The sequence below is a fragment of the Amblyomma americanum genome, chromosome 4, assembly GCF_052857255.1.
Source record: "Amblyomma americanum isolate KBUSLIRL-KWMA chromosome 4, ASM5285725v1, whole genome shotgun sequence".
Lineage (NCBI taxonomy): Eukaryota > Metazoa > Arthropoda > Arachnida > Ixodida > Ixodidae > Amblyomma > Amblyomma americanum.
This window is the reverse complement of record NC_135500.1, coordinates 213543084-213559543: the sequence shown is the minus strand read 5'-3', so window position 1 is coordinate 213559543 and position 16460 is coordinate 213543084. Positions and strand designations below refer to the sequence as shown.

The following is a 16460-nucleotide window of genomic DNA, read 5'->3' as shown; positions in this document are numbered from 1 at the left end:
CAAGGGGCGGATACGTCGCCCGTCACACTGCCCCCTTCTAGCCACCATAGTAAGAAGAAAGTTCGTAAGTACCTAAAGATGGAAGTCGGTTGTGTCCCCTTAGTGGGTGCTTCTTGAATGGCTGACACGTTACAACTCGCGCAAGCATAAAACTCAGTGAGCGAGACTAAAGAAGTCACAGGGCGTTTTTTTTTTCTTCGTCGCATAGGTAGCTGTGCTGTCTTTTGTGTAAAAAATGCTGTTTTTAATGTTTTGTACTGCAGCCTCCAAGTTCCTGCCCCATAACTGGGTACTGGCACGATACAACTGCGTTTGCTTTTGCTTCGGGGGACATCGTGATCTGAGAGTACCTGCCACGTGGGCTTCAACCCATTATCACTTGCAGCGCTACAGACGTAACCTGACGCCACGCTTCTGAAGTCCACAGCCTTTTGGTTATTCCAGACACGTGCAAGAGCTGCTTGCGCCACGTTCACCCATCAACTCAGCATACAAGGTGTGCCGTTAATATAATGCCGTTCGGAGCCTCGGTGCCAGTTTAGCCCTAGCTCTGTGTCCCGTTACTTTTTTTCTCTTCTCGTCCCTCGCGTTATCGCGCGTTACAATTACAGTGCCAAGCGAGATTATGGGCCCCGGCAGACTTCACAATTCTCCGTGACGACGATAGTTGTGGCGCTAAATGTTTCAGCCTGTTCCTTGACCAGCAGAGTAAAGAAAAAATTATAAACGCTGTCTTGCGCAGTAAAAACCGAGTGGAAAGATGAAATCATTTAAACACAAAAAAACACAGCAACACCTAATTCAATTATGTCTTGTCAATAGCATTCGAAGCTGTTGATATGCCTTTGCCGGAAATGACTGGTGGGCCTTGTGAGACCCATGTTGTTCTTCCCGAGCTCTTCCCGTACACCACCAGCCACCTGACGACCGCTGCAACCTGCCACGGTTTGCAGGTGGAGGCTTCACACAGAGGAACCTGGTATATGGTTACATCACTTCCGGTCTAGTGACGTCACGTCCCTCCAGCCAATAGAATCTGCTCGCTCTGGTGGAGCCACGATGGCGTCACAGCCCGCCAGCCAATCAGGATTTTTCTGGAAGACGCCAGACGGCGCTGTCTGTTTGCTCCCTTGAGGGTTCTGTGTGAGTGCATAATAAACGGCGCTGCTCTGAACGGTGACCCTGAACACAAGCACAAGCAGGGTAGATATATCGGATGGTACACAGAAGCAGCCCGCCAACTATAGTATGCTCGTGTGTGTACCCCAAATCTGGTATATATACTATAAACGTAGCCTGTCTACTGCTGCACACGTGAACAGGAATCACATGAACATATTCCACTTCATAGAACCCGTAAACAGAGTTGAGGCTTTGTAAGCTACTCGTAGCGTTAGCCTTGCGATTATTCTACTGGCAATGGCTCCACCAAAGTGACACTAAAATATTAATTAAATCCATGGACTGCACTTGCTGCGTTAAAGCTTCGAAGGACGTCATTTTATCAAACTGCTCCGTGGGGAATCCAACTTAAGGAGCTTTCAAACGAATATGCTTCGTGTTCGATATCTGCAACAGTCATGCCGATACGGAAATTTTGAAATCTGTCATCACTTATAGCGCTGACGGCCACCAATTTTACAATCTATAGTCTAGTGACTTAAGACCACAATTAAAAAAGTTGACCAGTTAATTTTAGTCAACTATTCGCTTCTAACTTGAACTATATTACGTACCGCCTTGCCGTGCATATCTTATACACAAACCTTACCGACGTATCTTTCAAGGCTTTTAAAATAAATATGTGTATACGGCCGTGCCTCGCTAATACCCGACCGTCGTTAATATGGGCGACTCGAATTATTGTCAATATTTCTGGGCATCAGACTTTATCAGTGCATTTACGCCTTTCCGGAAAATGAACAGGGCAGATCCAGATCCCGTGGGACCCACTCAATGCGTACTGGCTGCGCGATGCGTGCCGCGAACCGGTGGCTGCCCTGACATATATTTGGACAGCGGCTAACACGTCGCAGCAGCCGGACTACTTGAAGGGCGTCAGTGTTGATGACAACGCGGACCGCAGGGAGCATAGTTATGTCGGCCACGGAGCAGAGTGCTTCTTGAACTGCAGCGAGCTCAGCACAAATGGACGAAGGAGGTTTTGTAAGCTGAAACCTAGAGCTTTGATTCAGGGCTAGGTCTGCAGTACAGTAGATTGCTGCTGTTGCTTCGCAGGATTGGATGCTTGCGTCTATGTAGACAGCAATGGACCCTTCAGGCAGGCAAGCATCTTGTTCTTCAAATTTCTGGCGAAGCAACGATGCCTAATCAGCAGATGTTGGTCGGCGATTATCTGTTGGCTTGTTGTCGCTGAACTGTACAAACTTCCATGGAGGAAAAACTGGCGTTGGCGGCTGAAGAATGGAGTGTGACGTTGCATAAGTCCTCAGTGCATGCGTGGAGCGCGATATACTGGCCTTAAGGATGCGCGCATCACGGCGCTGCTGCACCAGCTCATCAGTGGTATTGAGCTGCGCATTCTCTCGTAAAGCTATGACCGGTATGATGCGTGGAAGGCACGTAATCGTCCTCACATCCTCTCGGTTCAAGGCGATCCCATTGGGCTCTTTTAAGATGTTGAAACTGGGCTTGATAAACAATACGTGGCTGCAGAACTGCCCTCACCAACTGCCGTGCAACTAACGAGCCTGCGCCACTCGTTTTAGGAGCAATTCTTCTAATCAAACCCAAAGTCTGAATAGCTTGCCTTTTTGCCTGAGAAAGCCATGCAGTCGCTGATCAGTTTTTTTCTTTTAGTGCAGTAGCAGTACTAGGCGTCTTTTCCGATTTCGGACATACGTACGACCCTGTAGCCTGGTTTGTGGCAAGAGGCCACCTGCCTACAGTGTTGCGGGAAACCTGCCAGATGTGTACACCTACTTCTTGGTGAAGGCCTTCAAGCCTTTAGAGTGAAGGCCTTTATGGTAAATGTCTCCCGGGTAAAGGCCGTTAGGGTGAAGGCCTTCATGTTAAATGCTTTCCGCGGCTTGTCAGGTGTGTACACCTGGGTGAAGGCCTTTGCCCGGGTCTTTATCCAAAGGCCTTTAGGTGAAGGCCTTCACGGTAAATGAATTCCGGGTAAAGACCTTTAGGCTAAAGGTCTTTATGATAAACGCCTTTGGTCCAATGCCTTTAGAACGTAAGGACCTTGAGTGCCCACCGTAACTAGTCCTAATGCAAGATATTACGCGCTCAGCCATGCTAAACCGCCTGCCATTTTTTTTTTGTTTCAGGTTGCACCGACTACACACGTCCAGCATACGCAAGATTCTCCTAGGCCCATAGCGGATAACAGTCACGCAAGACAAAACCCACCTGAGTCGTCGGTATTCGCGTGCGACCAGGCCAAGCTGTCTACGGTGATGGGCGTCCGCGCGGATTATCACACCCCACAATGTACAACTCGTGAGGATGAGTACAGTGCGTGCCGGCACAAAACACATTCTTCGCTGTCGCCCGCTTCGCGTACGCGCATAAACAGCGGAAGAAGGTCTCTGACCCGTTGCGGTACGCCGGCGAGGCGAACATCTGCGCTCGCGGGTCTGTTTCCGCTTTTAACGCGCCTCCCCATGCACAGACAAGACAACGCGGCAGCGCGCGAGCAGGTTCGAGCTTGGAAACACAAGCACGAGTGCTTTCCGTGTGTTTCTTCCTAGTGTCCCATTCCTGTTTGCGCTGTTCAACGCAGTGTCGGACCAACTCGCCTAAGGTCCTGTTCTAGCTTGATCGCATTGATGATAAACAAGATCAAAGCGATGGAACACTTGCGGTTGTGACGGAAGGGAAGGAACGAGAAATGGCGGGATTATGCAGCCCTATAACTGCCTCCTATAAAGGGGTCGCCACTACCGAGACGCAAAGGATGTGGATTGAAAGAGGATAGAGGAGGTAAAGGGGGCAGGACAAGGAATAGGCAAGGAAAAAGACAAAAGAGAAGAATATGGCGCATGTAAAAAACAGGGGCTATCAAGGAAGGTATGGACCCTCTATAGTCGGGGACGACTCAAGAACAAAACGGCCAATACCACTCACAAGATGACCTCCAGCCAATGGCGTCGACCGATTCTCATAATGTCGTGGTTAATCCCGTTGTACCTGCTAATGTGATATCGGAGGGAAGAGAGTGCCTGTAAAAAACAGGAGCTAGAAAGGAAGGGGTCCACTTGCTCCTGTTTTTAGTCGCATCTGCAAGATTGCTTTTAAAAGTGGCCTTTTCGCACACAGGTAAGAGTAATATCATTTAAATATAAATCATATAATACCAGCAAAAGACGATCCAATCTTTCCAAATAATTAGAGACCAACATCCATCCTTCCTTTCCTTTCAGTAACTTTTGGAAAAAGTCAACTGAGTTATGATTGTGTAAGTGTATTGAAAAATTTAACAGACTGGCGCATATCCAGCACGAATTTTGGGCTGGGCTATACCTCTGTCGCATTCGCATGTTTCATTGCAAAAAAATTACATCCCTGGACAAAGGGGATGTTTTTCGGGAGCCGTACTTACTGATTTCAGCAAAGCAAGCTTTTTGTTTAACTTACAATAGCGCTGTATTTAAAAAAAAAACGAATTACACGCTACGATATAGTCTTCCTCTGCTGCTCCTGAAAAGTCTCGCTCAAGGCCTGGAAAAGATCGCTTCTATTATTTAACTGCACATCTCACGCGGCAGTTATTAACACAGGCGTTTGGCTACATCGCGCCAAATTATCTACGCTTTCGGGAAGCTTGCGGGCAAAGCAACCTCTCCAGTTCACGTATAACTCGTCAAAATATCCAAAAATTGTTGGGCCACAGCGCAAAGGGCAACCGCATTTTTAAAATTCTAAAAACTGATATGGACATTACTTACCGTGGGCTACACGCCACTCAGTAATTAAGTAGCCAAACAGTAATGTAATAGTCAAAAAGTTAACTATTCAATATCAGTTAACCACGCACCCTGCTATAGTTCGCATACATTAGCTGTTTTCTGATGTACTGTATCGTTGACAAAGCTGTGCCGAAAAAAGCGGTCCTGTAACTCAAACAGCCTATTTTTAAATTCGTGTAAAGTGTTAGGTGAAACGCCCTGTATACTCGCGCGCCTGTAGCGTTTTCTCGCGGTTTCTGCCCAACTTCCCTTCGTTCCCGCCTCGTCGGCGAGAGAGGCGTAAAAATAGACGTACGGAACGGGATGCCCCTGGGAGATCGGCCCGGTCGATAACCCCACCTCAGGGCGCGGAACGTCAACAAGCGTGGTGTATATTCCGCTCCGTTTCACAGTTCGACCGCTTGCAGTCACTGCTCGCCCACTTTGGTTTTGCTCTTACTTACTTTTACCTTTCTGAAACCTGCCTTTGTGCTTTTACGGCCCAGTGTCCTGTCCTCCTATATTCCCGCGCCGCAACTATATCGACGTATGGTATATTGTAAGCGTATACATATACATTTCACATATGTTTACATCCACATATACGTGTGGACGTACACCCCAAGTCAAAAGTATACAGCCCAAGGGGTTTGCTTGGGAGGCCTTCAGCGCACCGTGGTTATGCATACTCAGCGACCATAATTTCTCGAACGATAATTGCCTTCGAATACTCGACCCTTCCAAGCACTGTTTGCTAGATGTTCAAGGAAGCCCCGCTAAACAGCTTAGAAGCGAACTCCTTGAGCTGTATACTTTTGACGGGGGCTGCACATGTGTACGTACATGTGTACGTACATGTGTACGTACATGTGTACGTATATAATAAAGAGACGCGCACGTGACCGGGTTATTTGAGGCGGGGTGCGTACCATCGTGGATCAAAGCAGTATGACTGCCCGTGCTTCATTTTTACTTTCCTTTTTTTCATATTTTTACCTTTGATTTTTGCCTTCGTCCGCTTTCGACGAACGTCCTACTGAACTAGCTGCCATTATTTCTTTCCGATTTTATTTTGTGCGAAGCGAGTTAATTTAGACCACAACGTGTGCACCGAAATCTCAGCACACGGTCCCTTGTGCACTCCGGACCATTGAAATCCATCCGCCACTCCAGGATGTCGAACACGCGCGACCTCGTGATCGGATGTCATAAAGCCACTGCGTAGGGTGTGCGGGCCGCCGTTCAAGGCTATGCGACGAGCACATGTGTCGTCGACGGATAGTTTTTACACGGGGTGACTGCTGACGTGAGCAAGGCCCAGAACGCAACATGCGAGCTATAGCACCTTGCGATGGTGCCGGATGTTTGCCGATGCGTCCCCCAAACACGTCAACATCTGTGATGACGAACGATAGAGCCTTCCCCTTCGGCGTTTTCGGCTCTCACGATCTGCTGCCGGTGTTGTCCTGCGAGCCCCGGGGTTTTAGAGTGGCGTAATTTCTCAGTGACGTTGTACCAAGTATGCTGCACCATTATGCTGAGACGAGGCCCCACTGGGCTGTCAAGAACAGGAATAAAGAGTATATATACGATCTCGATCATGCAGCGATGCAGGTAAATCGGCCAGAGAGGACCAAGAAAGCGCAGATCTATTCAGGAACGGAGGCGACATGGCGCAAGAAAAACCTACCACCCGTTTTATACGCAGTGTCTCGTGACCTCAAGCGTACCGACAGCTTGGAAGAATGCTAACTTTAAGCATGCATATAAATGGTTTAGGTTTGGTTTATGGGGTTTAACGTCCCAAAGCGACTAAGGCTATGAGGCACGCCGTAGTGAAGGTCTCCAGAAATTTCGACCACCCGGGGTTCTTTACCGTGCACTGACATCGCACAGTACACGGGCCTCTAGCATTTCGCCTCCATCCAAATTCGACCGCCGCGGCCGAGATCGAACCCGTTTCTTTCAGGTCAGCATCCGAGCACCATAACCACTGGGCCACCGCGGCGGAACATATGAATGGTACTCGACAACAGAGGACATTCACATCATTAACCGGTTTACAGAGACATGTGCAGAATGGAACTAGGCCCCAAAAATGTATTTATATAGTACGAGAAAGCATTTGATTCAGTCGAAATCTCAGCAGTTATGCAAGCATTGCATAACCAGGGTGTGGAAGAGGCATATGCAAAAGTAGTGGAAAATACCTACGAGGTCTGGACAGCGACCACAGTCCTCCACTGGAAAAGTGATAAAATATAGCAATCAGGAACGTGTCAGTCAAGGACAGTCACGATTCATCCACTACTATTCACAGCGTGTTCAGAAGAGGTATTAAGAGAACAAGATTAAGGAGAGCTGGGGATCAAAGTTGATGGGGAATACCACAGTAATCTACGATTTGCTAACGTTCAACAGTCCGGGAATAGACCAACAATTTATGATATGCGTCGAGTTATTGGAAGGGGCAAGGGAAACATTTATCTAGAGAAAGTAATCAGCGCAGATCCAAGCCGTGAGAGTTAAATAGCTAGGAGAATCATAATAGCGTAGAATGCATTTGCCAGGTACTCTTAGGGCATGAACAGCAGCAATTACCAATACCCCTCAACAGGAAAGCATACTACAGTAGCGCATCGCCATCAGTCATATATTTGGCAGAAACGTGGAGACTAACGAAAAGGCTTGAACATAAATTGGGGACAGAGAAACGAGCTACGGAAATGATAATGATAGGCGTAACATGAAGAGCAGAGTGGGTCAGGGAACAGACGCGAGTTAATGATACGGACTGGAAGAATACGAAGCGGGCATTGGCGCGGACCGGAACCCCCAGTGTGAGTATGTGCCATCTTTTGATAGGCTAACGATAATAATAATGCTCGCGCTACACCGGCAGCAATTTTATCGTGCCGTCACCATCAGTCAAATCGTTATCTTCTCCGGCTTACCGTTGCGTAACAGTATCAGAGTCGAAAGCAAGAAGAGGAAATGGGCACGGATAGGGATGCAATGTGAAGAACCGATAACCGATGGTCTTTGGGGTAACAGAGTAGATTCGAAGAAAAGGTAAGCGCAGCAGGGCGACTGACAGGCGACAGGCGGGTGAATGAGATTCGGGAAGTTTGCGTATACAGGGTGGACGTACTACCTGCAACGGGACAGGGTTAATTGCAGGTCATTAGGAGGGGCCTTCGTCCTGCAGCAATAGATGTAATTGGGATCAAAGCGGTGATAGCGATTACCGCGACGAAGATTATGATGATTTCGTGTTCCTGTTGGCCCTATCCCGCTGTCACGAGGGTAAATGTGTCAGCTGTGATTGATGATAAAGGAGACAAAGATAGGGCTTCTGGCAAACAAGTGAATAAATGGTTCAGAAAGGCATCCTAAAATCCTCTTTGGTTTATGATAAAAGCTTTAGTTCAACACAGAATGGTTGTTTCAAACCAATAAAGAAAGGTTGAAGAGTTTACCACTCACCAAGTTGTGTTCAGTGTAGTTCTTGTTCCTTTCCGTTTGACTTATTGGTCCTGTGGAACTGAACGGCGGATGTGGAACACGGCAGCGCGAGGAAATGAGGCTCGTCAACGATTTTCAACTCTGAGAAGGTCGTGGAATCGCCGCAACCACGTGTAACGCAGTGAAGGCTTCATAACTGGCTTCAGATTATCGAGGTTCGAAGCCACAAACCCGTTCGGGCACACAAAAGCGGTTCCTGGACGGTTCGTCAGGCGTCCGCGCGATGCTACAATCACGATATAAGGACGCCACAGCGAAGGTGCTTGCCTGTCTTGAAGCATTATACCTTAGAGAGTGTGAAGCGTGGTGAATTCCACCCTTGAACAGCTGTAAATCTTCCACGACGCCTAACAAAAGTATGATTAGAAAAACAGTGAAGACGAGTGCGAATGCTTCCAAATAGCCTCCCTTTCGACTTTTCTGAAAACGCGCTATGTCCCGGTTAGCAGCGTTATCCAAGGTTTTGCAGAAACGACCACGGTCACATCACTGCGCAGGCGCTTGGTGCAGGGACACGTGTGTGAGCCAGGCGGGTGAACACCGGCCTGCATACGTGTGACGCACTTGTTCGCCCCTCGAAAGCGTAGACGGGGTTGCGGGGGAGCCTTGAGTTGCCTCATCGCCACGGCGATTGCGTACGCGAGTCAGGGCGCGGCCGCTATGACAGATGCGTTTGCGTACGGAGACGGTGCTGGCGCAACTCCATGACTTCCGTGCGGACGCCCGCACCAGCTCGCGCTACCAGCGACGCATGAAAAAGAAAGAGGGAAAGAAAGAAATGAAGGAAGAAACTTAATGCAAGAAGTAAAGAAAGAAATAGAAGAGGCTTCGAGTGTATCGGGTTTTCGCCTCCGTTCCTGCTTCCCTTTCTCTCCACCTTCTCCCGCAGCACTGCCTCACGTGCTTCGCTCGAATTTTACAACTTTTCTCTGACTCGGCTCCCAATGCACGGGGTCACTTCCGCCATCGCTTTGCATATGGCTTGCTCGTGTGTTAATCCATGCGCGGCATTCTGCACCGTCGACTTTGTCCCCTGCTGCCAGCGCGCGAAGATGCGGAAGCAGCAGCCGAGGAAGACAGGGAACAGCCATGCGTTCGTGCTGCGTCGTTGCTCCACGAGTAAAACTTGCCAGATGCTGAGGCGACCATCGATCGAAGTGCAGTTTTGTCTATGCCGCACGTTGTCCGCTTACTGAGAGATTTGCAATAACATATCATGGAAAGCACAGCCAATGGCGACAGCTCCGAGGATGTATACTATACACGATGTTCTGCTGTAGACTCGAATTCGCGGCTTTGTTTCGGGGCCGCAGCGGGCGCATTTCTGTGGGGGAAGAATACGAAAACGCCTCTGCGGCACAGGTGCGACCTCGTTACACTCCTCACCTGGATCGTCGTCACCTGGGCTGTGACAAAGGTCGCAACTGCGAGCTGCAGCCATCACCGCGAGCGCGCGCTAAACTGAGAGCACGAGTGTATACTACATAGTCAGCTGCACCGCAAACATCGCGCACCCATTTAAATGCAACCTAAACACGGCACGCCACACGTCGGAATACCTTGAAGCCTCCAGTCGCCATTTCGCGGACCACAGGACCAACCTGACAACACAGGCCGTATATATGTCGGAGGCTCTTGGCGCGTCGCTATGGTGTCGCCGCCTTCATTGGCTAGCACTAAAGGGGATGTAGAGGGATGCCGGATCTCGCTGCAGTACAGATATTCGGCTTTAACCGAGGATGAAGATCGCAATGCTCAAGCAGTAAACGATAATCTCACACCTATCATCACGGAGTGCACAGTAGAAGTAGGCGGTAGAATGGTTATACGGAATACCGGTAAGCTCTTGAGACTAAGGAGAAGAAAGACGTTATTAAGAAACGCCAAAGCATAAAAGCATCTAACCCCGCCGACATAATAGAACTGGCAGAGGTATCAAAGCTGATCAATAGGCGCAATGTAGCCGACATAAGGAAGTATAATATGAGAGGATCGAGCATGCCCTAAAGAACTGAGTAGCCTGAATGGGGTCAAGAGGAAACCAGGCATAGGAAAAAACCAGATGTATGCGCTATGAGACAAGGAATGCAATGTCATTAGCAATGTGGTTCAGATAGTTAAAGTAGACAAAAAGTTCTACACAAATGTAACAGTGGTCAGTGTAACCAGAACACCAGTCAGAGTGTCCGCAGTGCGAGGAAGTAAAGAAAGCCTCAGGACCAAAGCAAGGAGGGAAGACAGTTGGTGAGGATTAAGTAACAGCAGATCTGTCGAAGGACGATGGAGAGATTGTGCTAGAACAACTAGTCAACCTATATACGCAATGCCTTACGGCCTCGAGCGATCCAGAAACGTACCAGCATTGCCTGCAAGGTATTGACTAAAGTAACCTGTAATAGAATCAAGACAACCTTAGACTTCAAACAACCAAATGACAAGGCAAGTTTTCATAAAGGCTACTCGACATTCGACAATAGATCATATTCACATTAACAATCAGGTGATAGGGATATGCATGCAGATATTACGTAATCAGGGTGTTGAATATCCTTATATCATAATACTAGAAGATATCTATAACGGCTGCACAGCCACCATAGTCCTCCATAAAGACAGGAATAAAATTCCAACAAGGAAGGGTGTCAAGCAGGGAGACACGATCTCTCCAATGCTGGTCTATGGTTTATGGGTGTTTAACGTCCCAAAGCGACTCAGGCTATGAGGAACGCCGTAGTGGAGGACTCCGGACAATTTCGACCAACTGGGGTGGTTTAACGTGCACTGACATCGCACAGTACATGAGCCTCTAGAATTCGGCCTCCATCGAAATTCGACCGCCGCGGCCGGGATCGAACCCGCGTCTTTCGGGTCAGCAGCCGAGCGCCATAACCACTCAGCCACCGCGGCGGCTAAATCTCTCCAATGCTGTTCACCGCCTGTTTACAATAGGTATTCAGAGGCCTGGATTGGGAACAGCTGGGGAAAAGAGTTAATGAAGAATACCTTACAAATTTGCGATTCCGATTCGCTGACGACATTGCCTTGCTAAGTCACACAGGGGATGAACCGCAAATCATGATCAATGACTTAGGCAAAACAAAGCGATGGGTATAAAAATTAATGTGCAAAAAACTAACGTAATTATCAACATTCTCGGAAGGGAACAGCAGTCTACCATTGGTAGCGAGGCGCTGGAAGTGGTAAGGGGATAATACATCTACTTATGACAGGTAGTGACCGTAGATCCGAGCCACGAGAGTGAGATAAGTAAACGAATAAAAAAGGGGTGGAGCGCTTTTGTCAGGCTCAGATCATGAATGATAGTTTACCAATATCCCTCAAGAGAAAAGTATATGACAGCTGCATCTTACCGGTACTCACCTACGGGGCAGAAACGTGGAGCCTAACGAAAGGGTTCCGCTTAAGTCGAGGACAACGCAGCCAGCTATGGAAAGGAAAAATGATAGGTGTAACGTTAAGAGACCGGAAGCGGGCAGAGCGGGTCGGGGAAGAAACGCGGGTTTATGACATCCTAGAAATAGGCTTGGAAAGGGCATGTAACGCGAAGGCAAGATAACCGGTGGTCGATAAGGGCAACGCGGTGGATTCCGAGAGAAGGCAAGCGTAGCAGGGGCCGGCTGAAGATTAGGTTGACGGATGAGATTGAGAAGTTTGCAGGCATAGGGTGGGCGCGGCTGACACAAGGAAGGGTTAATTGTACAGTTATGGGAGAGGCCTTTGTCCTGCAGAGGGCGTAGTAAGTCTGATGATGATGACGACGATTAGTATCGTTGTACTCCGGGTTCATTATTTCACGCTAATTTGCGTTGTCATTGGCTGAGGCTTGCTACGTAATCGTTCCTTACAAATTACTATGTACGACCAACCCCCGCCTAAGGGCTGGTATTCAGACTTACAGTACAGTGCGCAAATAAATATAAAACAAATTAATTAACTGATTAGTGAATTACTATCTTTGAAAAATTATGGGCATTTGAAATAGGGTGACGCTATCGGTTAGGGGTATATAGGTGAAAAGCAGGGGGCCAGTGCGCAGGCGTAGAACAATAACGTCCCTCCCTCCGGCTATTGTCCTGCGCTTGAGCACTGGCCCTCGCTATTTCCCTATACCACTATTCGATAGCGTCGCCCTATTCAAAAAGTCTCTATTAATTAAGCACTCTGTGGCTTATAGCCCCGGACCGTAGGCGCTTAAAGCATCGAATGCGGAACTCGGAGTGCCAAATAGAGAATAACTTCATAAAAAAAGAGTAACTGTGACGCAATAGGCAATCTTCGAAAAAAAAAAAAGCATGAGCCTTGTCTGGTAATTCTGTTGATATAATTATTTAGAGCGCACGAAGACAGGATCGAGGCTACTGCCTCGTCAACTGCGCTTACGCACACAATTTCGTATCTGAGTTTGGAGATTAATGCAATGATGTCTATCTGACGACGCCAAACGCTTGCGAGGCGCCCTCATCCGGTGTTCCTTATTAATGAACTGTTAGATAAATGACAGAGTGCGCGGTAGACAGTGATGAACTAATTTCACACAGACGGCGCTGAAAGCGAAATACGCCCGCATAAAATGAGTGAAAATTAAATAACTTTTTTTCCCCGCTCGCTGCTTCAGGTACCGCGTCTGACAGAAAGGCGAGTAAAACAAAAGCATTTTCACGCATAAACTCTAAATCACGTCGAGTATTCAGGCGTCAGCTGTCGTCACAGATGATTAAAAGACACAAATAAAATAACAGCGCCGAAGTCGATGTCGTCAGATATATAGTGCCTCCTGAATTCACTCGGCATGCGATTTTGGATCCAAGAGTTGCAGTCGCTAAATCGCAATCTTCATCCAGCACTGTACGGAGTAGCGATCGCACTGGTCGGAAAGGAAACTGAGAGCTTTGATGTTAACAGACATAAAGAGGGCAACATGCATAAAATAACAGATGTTCCCGTTGAGGATAGTTCAGCGGAAAATAAAAGAAGAGAAAATAAGCACAGGCCGGACATAAAATACGCAGAACTGACACTCGGCAGACTGTGCCAGTGACAGAGCCGAGGAAACAGTAGTTCAAGCTAGGCAGCCGATAGACTTCACCTGACTTTTCATTCACCTGACTACATCTTCCAAGCTGGTAGTTAGAAAACTTGTTAGGAAGCTTAGGAAGACACGGATAATATGGAGGTCACTGGGAGAGGCTTCAAACCTGCCGGTGCCGGTGGTGGTCGTCGTGATGATGATGAATCTCTGGTGCAGGCGCGCACGCGCATAGCGGCAAGTACGTTCTCGGCTGACTACTACACGAATGCAGATATACGAAGGACTCAAACACCGAGCCCCATACTACGAAGACGAAACCTCCCCGCGTGCGTGCATGGTACGCATACGCAAGCGAAATGCAAGTACATTACTCGGAATGTCTAGCCTGTATATTTAAGGCTATCGCGCTATCTTATTTTTTTTATTTTTCTGCCCTTAATACAGCCTTTATCGCTGAGATTTCCTTTTCGCTGCGGACATTTATGCTCTTCAAGAAAAACCTCTCCCTCGCACACCTTTCTTTTACGGCTGAGGCACCATAAACTGATGCGGAAAAGACGCATAAACGGTCTGATATACGGCATAAACGGGTGACGACCTCAGTCCTCTACAGGGTCAAAGCCTACAATTATCCCCGCCCTCCGCCAATCGCCGGCCACGTTGCCCCACCAAATTTCCCGAGTTAGTCGCTCAATTTCACACTCCCACACTCAACTCTTCCCACGGTACCCCTGCTGATTCCATTATCATCATCAGCAGGAGCCCAAAAGCGTGCAGTATACAATGCAGAGACCTCTCCCGTCGACCTCCAATTAACCTTGTCCTGAGCCAGCTGTGACCGCCTTATCCCCGTGCACTCCCTAATCTCATCCGCCAACATGCCTCTCTGTCGCCCCCAAGCTGCTACGTTTACGTCACTTGGGAACTGGAATTCACTCCGTTACCTTAAGGGACTATCGCCCATCTCCACTTCGCACCACACGCCCTGTCCATGACTATTTAAGTAATTTTACATGGTTTTCGCTAGGGTATCAACTCGCGTTTGTTTCCTGACCCACTCTGCTTCCTTTCCGTCTCCTAACGTCACGCCCACCACTTTCCTTTGCGTCCCTTGCGGCGTTGTCCATAACCTTGTTCCTAACCTTTTCGTTAGCTTCCAGTTTCAACAGAAGTACGTCGCTTGTTTGTAGTTTCTTCTAGAGCGGTAGCTCTACTCAATGCAAAAGGAAATTGGTAAATTGGTTTTTGGGGAAAGGAAATGGTGCAGTATCTGTCTCACATCTCGGCGGACACCTGAACCGCGCCGTAAGGGAAGGGATAAAGGAGGGACTAAGAGAAGAAAGAGGTGCGGTAGTGGAGAGCTCCGGAATAATTTCGACCACTTGGGGATCTTTAACGTGTACTGACATCGCACAGCACACGGGCGCCTTAGCGTTTAGCCTCCATCGAAACGCGGCCGCCGCGGTCGGGTTCGAACCCGGGAACTCCGAATAAGTAGCCGAGTGCCTGAACCACTCAGCCACCACGGCTGGTCAACGCAAAAGTCGTTCACCATTCCGTGCCTGATTCGACCTTGGTTTAACCTTGAGAAGCACAGTATAGCAACAGATTGGCAGATTAACCTTGGACAATTTGGACCAAAATCGATATTACACCATAATTGACCGTGCCCGACACGATTATGGCCTCTAAATTTTGCGCGGGTCATTTCCAAAAATTTGTCCCGGCCCACCCCGAAATTCGACCTTGGCCGATTAGGACCAAATCGATAGCGAACCATAACTGAGCGTTCCCGACACGAAGGCGACCTCCAAATTTCGCTCGGCCAATGCCAAAATGCTATCTCTCGACCTTTGTGTAAAATGCGTGGTTAAACCCTGTCTAACTTTTTGCATGGATGTTGAAAACCTGATTCTCATAATTTGAAAGCAAATGGACTGCAGCCAGTTTTTATTGGTAAGATATAAGCGTGCTTTGCCGTAACCATACAGTCGGGAATAACCTCTTGCAGCCAACATTAAGTCGCTAAGGCAATTTTCAATTGTTTAGTGACAAACGGTGAATGAAGCATGACTTCGCCATGAATTGATAACTTTCGCGACTCCACCGCAGCGCATTGATCAGTTATGCATGTCGCCCAGTGATCTCACTACACAACCCTTTGCTTTTCTAAAGGCGCCCCCTTAATTCATAACCTTTTTCTTTCTTTGTTTACACACGGCGGGGAATTTTTTTTTCATCTCTGTCATGAGTGTTGAAATCATAAATGTTGCTAGTGCTACGCGACACAACGACAAAAATAAAAAAAAAACTGCTGGCGGTTTAGCATTGCTAAACACGAAATGTTGTGCGAAGGCAAATTCGTGCAGGTGGACAGCAACGCCACGAACCTGAAAGCGCGATTTAAAGCGCGTTTCTTTTTTCTTTTCGTGACTTGGTTGAGCACAGGTGAAAGTTGATGAAGATGACGATGTGCAATCCACAGCGCGAGAGTGATCGGTAGCGGCGATAGCCTAGCGCTTTCGCGCAGTGGCCAGCGGAGCGGATCAGTTCGCGCCGCCGCGGGTTCGAAATTCACTCGCGGCATTTGTCGAGGTTATCCAAGATCACCATCAGTCAAAGTCTCGTTCATTTCCCGCCATTTCCCTCAACACGTGACGAACTTCAGAGGCTTCACCACACATCGGCATTTTCTAGGCTAGGAGGCCAATAGTGCCTCCGTACAAAAAGTTAAAAGTGACTACCGCATCTGTTCTAATTACTCAACCCTGCCTCCCTAATATCAGAGGGACTCTGCTAATATCAATTCCTGGGGAACCCCTGTTGTAGCCTTCGACGTGAATGAGGTGAACACATAGATACAGAAGACGACAAAGGCTTTTGTGAGTGCAACCACGCCTGTTAAGTCAGTAATCAACACACAACTTGAGCACAATCAGACACACAACTTGAGCAAGAACGCCAAAGAA

The 16460-nt window shown here is 48.1% G+C and overlaps 2 protein-coding genes across 4 annotated transcripts in view; both read right to left on the bottom strand.

Annotated features, from left to right (window-relative positions):
• Positions 1-16460, bottom strand: part of LOC144129284 (eukaryotic translation initiation factor 4 gamma 2-like) — a 176328-nt gene that overhangs the window by 89023 nt on the left and 70845 nt on the right. The gene's annotated exons all lie outside the window — the stretch shown is intronic.
• LOC144129286 (proton-coupled zinc antiporter SLC30A1-like) overlaps positions 1-16460 on the bottom strand; it is a 61091-nt gene that overhangs the window by 43139 nt on the left and 1492 nt on the right. The window contains exon 1 of one of the 3 annotated variants that reach the window (XM_077663308.1): positions 8403-9023. The exons of the other annotated variants lie outside the window; for them this stretch is intronic. The gene's annotated coding sequence lies outside the window, so the exon portion shown is untranslated. Of the gene's footprint in view, positions 1-8402; positions 9024-16460 lie in introns of those variants that run through there. 3 annotated transcript variants of the gene reach the window in all.